Below are 4352 nucleotides of genomic sequence, written 5' to 3' on the forward strand. Positions count from 1 at the left end.
GCCTGACTACCCTCTCAGTGAAGAAAGGCTGGTCAAGCCTTGAAACACTGCTCCTCTCCCTCCTCTCCAGGCAGTTCCTAGCATTCCTGTCCAGGGTGCTGTGGATGCATTGCACTGGTTCTTTCTTTGTTGAACCTCCTCAAACAGTTGCCAGCCCAGATTTCCTGTGAAGTTTCTTGGGATGGCTTCATGCCCCTGAAACTATTGAGCACAAGGCTGGAGCCTTGTTCTAAGTTTTGTTCTGTGGTAAAAAGCAGAACAAGCCCCTCCTCCTTTTGCATTTTAGATCCAGAACTTTTTTCCTCTAAAAAGATCCAATTTCTGTTAAAAGTGCCAGCTTCTTGCACGGTATTGCTGCCCTCTCCTGGGCTCTCTGGCAGGTGCTGGGCTCAGCAAAATTCCAGCTATGTACGTCATATGTCAGTGCTTGAGGTCAGGAAGGTGGGAATCCTTCCTGAAGCCCTATGTCCCCACATGGCACGACCTTGCTCTGAAAAGGAAGATATTTGAGGTTGTGCTTTCTCTTGCCCTGTCCTATTAACCTTGACCCTGGTAAATGCTCTGGCTTTCCTGGAGGTTGTTTTTTCAGTGGTGTGTAAAAAGTGGTATAGGAAGGAAATTGAGTGCAAGACTGACTGGGAATGTTGCTTTCTCTCACTTGGTTTGACCTGTATGATGGGTCTCCCCCTAACTCCCAAATACCACTGTGTCTGGAGCAGTCAGTGTTGCAGAGATCAGTTAGGAGCCAATCTTTATTAGCAAAAAAAAGTGGTTCTAGTCAGAGGTATTTGGGAAGAATACTTCAGAGAGAAGGGTGTCCCTCTTCTTTCTTGCTGGATATTTCAGCCAGTGTGAGGTGGATGGAGGCACAAACAATATGAACAGTTGTGGCTAGAGGGATGCTGGGTCTCATGAGATCTGAGTCTTTATGCGCCCCTCACCTGCTCCACAGACCTGCTCCTTCCTTGGGGGGCTGTTTGTCCTCCTGGTCTTCTCTTCCCTCATGGGAGCAGAGCTCATCACAGCTGAGAGGAGCTGGGGTCCCCCTGCCCTGCCCTGCCCTGTCCTGCCCTGCAGAAGGTGGGATCAGCCACCTCCATCCCAACAGAGTTTTGGCAGTGAATCCAGGCTGCTCTCCCTGTGGATGAAGACATGGTGCAGGCCAGAGGGAGAGAGACAAGTCTGGGGGGCACATTTGAGGAATTTCAAGGCATTGCAGAGAGCAGGCCTGGAGCCCAGGGGAGAGGAGGGTTGGGAATTCACTGGGACAGGCTGGGAACCTGTGTGGCATGTTGCATGCTGCATGGATGCAGCCCCACCTGAGACCATACTACAGGGAGACTTGAGGTTGTTTATGTGCTTAGAGGAGAGAAAATGCCAGGAGCTGTTGAAATAAGTGGCAGGAAGTGAGGCAGTGGTGAACAGAGCTGTGGAGACCAGAGTCAGACTGGCACACCTCTGCTCATGTTGACTGTGACTGGGAAGCCACATCCTCTGCCCAGGTCATTGGCAGGGTGGGCAGAGAGGGGAGAGTCCTCTTACCAGCACCTGGATCTCCATGGATGTGGAGAGCTGGATGTGGAAAGAGGGGGTGTGGGTAAGGGAGGTCCAGCAGCAGAGCTCTGTAGGTCTCACCTCTTGGTGTTCCCAGCTGGAGATGGGAAGGTCCTGGCAGGCAGGCACAGCGGCTGGCAGGTCCCAAGGGAGGGACAGTGGATCTCCAAAGGGGGAAAGTACAGCAGTCTGGAAAATAACAAACACAAACCTATGCTATTTTCTAGCAGGATTCATCTTTATTACAGACACTTCAGCATTTATTTGTTTCTTCTGGGTACAAGTTTTGGGAAAGTGCAGCAGGAAAGACAAAACAGCCACACCAAACCAAGCACCCGTAGAGCTGACGTTTCTGCCCTGTTTTCATGCATACATGCAAATATACCAGTGCCCAGTGTTCTGGGTGGTAAAAGAAACATTGGCACCTGGGTGTTTATGGCTGGAGCCAATCCTTTGGTATGTGCTTTTCCCAAGGGAACAGAGCTCTTATCAAGGTCGAGATGACTGTAACAGGCTGCTGCTTCTACACAGAGCTGTCATCACAGTCAGGATGGCTGCAGCTGGCCTGTGCTTCTACAGAAAGCAGAGGGGCAGTGCTCAGGCCCAGATCAGAGGGTGCTCACATCACTCCAGTTCCCCTCCGAGGCTCCAGTCAGCCTTCCAAGGAGTCAGAGTAGATTATATCCACTTCCACACTGATCTTTTACCTGAGAAACTCCAAAGCACCAGAGTCAGCATCCCCATGGTCCCCAAGACTTTGGGTCCCCTGGCGGCTGGGTAGACACGTGGAGCACAGAGCATCCTGCCCTGCTGGGCAGTGTGGAGCATCCTGTTACCATGGCAACAAGGAATCTGCTGCTTCTCCCTGTCACCTTAGTGATGCCTCACAGGCTGGGCAGCCTCATCTTCCTGACCACCTTGCTGACAGCTCACCATGTCTGGCCTTTGTGGGAAATATGGCCCTGGAAGGAATCTGGGAAGAGGAAATACAGGTGGAGGCATCCTAGAAGGAGAGGATGTCAGGAGACAGGATGATCAGAGGAATGGAGGAGTATGAGTGTGCTATTCAAGGCTTTTTTGGTAGCAATACTAGCAGAGCAAGAGGCAGGGCAAACCCAGAAACTCAGACTGAAGGTGAATTTGCCTTGCACTTCAAGAGGGAATCTCCAGGGTCTCCATCTGTGGAGGGTACCTAGAACTGGCTCTGGAGGATAGCTGAAAAAATAAGAATGTGTCGAAGAAAAAAGGGAATTGTGGTTTTAAAGGGGAAATTATTCTCACAAAGGTCTAAGGGGTTGAAAAGAGAGAAGTTGCTGAGCAAAGATCAAGGTGTGGCCACACACCAGGGAGGACTTTCTGCCAGCTTGGGTCATCCTAAAAAGCACAGCCCCAGCTTCCAACAGGAAGTTTGGATTCAAGCCTGGGATACTTTAGGCAATCTCTTGGTTTGGATTAGAGTCTCTTTTAAAAAGGGTGTGTTTTCTTAACGTTGCTGTTTGTCCTGGAAATGAAGTTTAGATTCCTATGCTTGTTCATTGAGAACTACAAGTGAGCATTTAAATATACGGACAGCCAGAAACATGGGAAGAGTAAAGCTAAAAACTCCTTCTCACTTTTACCAGGGTTTCTGGAGGTGGGATTTAGGGGGAGGGAGAAGTACTTTTAGGGCAAATATGTTCAGATCATCCTACTGGCTTGTGGAAAAAAAAAAAAGCCTATGAAAAACAGCACAAGGTAAAGAAAAAAAAAGAAGAGAAATATGAAAACACCCACAATTTCATTTAAGATTTAACAGAGATAAAGTGCACACAACAGCTCAGAGACAGCAGAAGGCATCAGCAATTATTCCTAGGGAAAATCTTGCCAAGCTAAGGCGACCCTCCCTCCCTCTCTCTCCCTGTCCTCCCAGAATGATGAAATAATGAGAAAATCCATGAAAAACTTACACTTCCCAGCCCTATGGCTGGGAGGGGTGGGGAGCAGACCCAGCAAGGGCAGCCTCACCCCTCATCCTGGCTGGAGCCAAAGGAAAGGGCAGGGCTGGGGAAGCATGTTTGTTTCCAGGCTGTGGCTATGGAGAAAACGTCACCCTGGTGAACAATGGGATGAGCAAATCCTTAATTTTTTTTTTTTTTTAAAGAAAAAAAAATCACACTACACCCCAGATGCCAAGTTTCCAAGTTTTTTTTCTGACAGTTTAGCATAAACAAACAAAGGCTGGTCTGAAATCGCTTGGGATAAAACCAAGCAGCAGAAGGAATGAAAATTTCCTTGTGGTTTGTGGTGTGAGCTGTGCATCCCTCTTGCCTGGTGTGGGCTGAGCCGTGGAGATCTCCCTGATCACCTCTTTTACTGAACATGCTGGAACTTGATAGTACCTTTGAGATCTCCATCAAATCAGAGTGAAATTCATGTTCAGAAATTATTACAAAGAAGGCAGCCAGCCGGCCAGACTCTGAATGACTCCCTGTATCTCATTTCCTGAGGGAACAAGGCTAAAAATATAAATTATCTGAGGCAGGTGCAACATTTCTGAAATTCCCTGGTTTTGCATTCATTTTAACTCATTAAGGGATTTGTTTGTGAGTTCTCAGATGAGTTTAGCAGTCACTGAACATGTGCTGTGGTGGCAGGAGAAGGGATACCCTTCCTACATAGCAAAGAGATTCCTGCTTGAAATGCAGAATTCCGGCTCGCTTGCAAAGCTGAACTTGGTTCATCTGTAGGAAAATGCCAAGAATACAGATGCACTTTCTTACCACCTTATAGTGTTTCTTATTCCTGTGCTTATCTTGGAA

General features: G+C 48.2%; 1 long non-coding RNA gene across 1 annotated transcript; it reads right to left on the bottom strand.

Annotated features, from left to right (window-relative positions):
• Positions 1 to 1797: 1797 nt before the first annotated feature.
• LOC146426381 (uncharacterized) lies at positions 1798 to 3611 on the bottom strand. Its single transcript, XR_014846169.1, has 3 exons — positions 3501 to 3611; positions 2262 to 2527; positions 1798 to 2127 (listed from the first exon to the last, which is right to left on the bottom strand). It is a non-coding gene; the product is annotated as an uncharacterized LOC146426381 (long non-coding RNA).
• Between the last annotated feature and the right edge of the window lie 741 nt (positions 3612 to 4352).

This window comes from Lichenostomus cassidix, chromosome 27 (assembly GCF_008360975.1).
Source record: "Lichenostomus cassidix isolate B80296 chromosome 27, HeHo_3.0, whole genome shotgun sequence".
NCBI lineage: Eukaryota > Metazoa > Chordata > Aves > Passeriformes > Meliphagidae > Lichenostomus > Lichenostomus cassidix.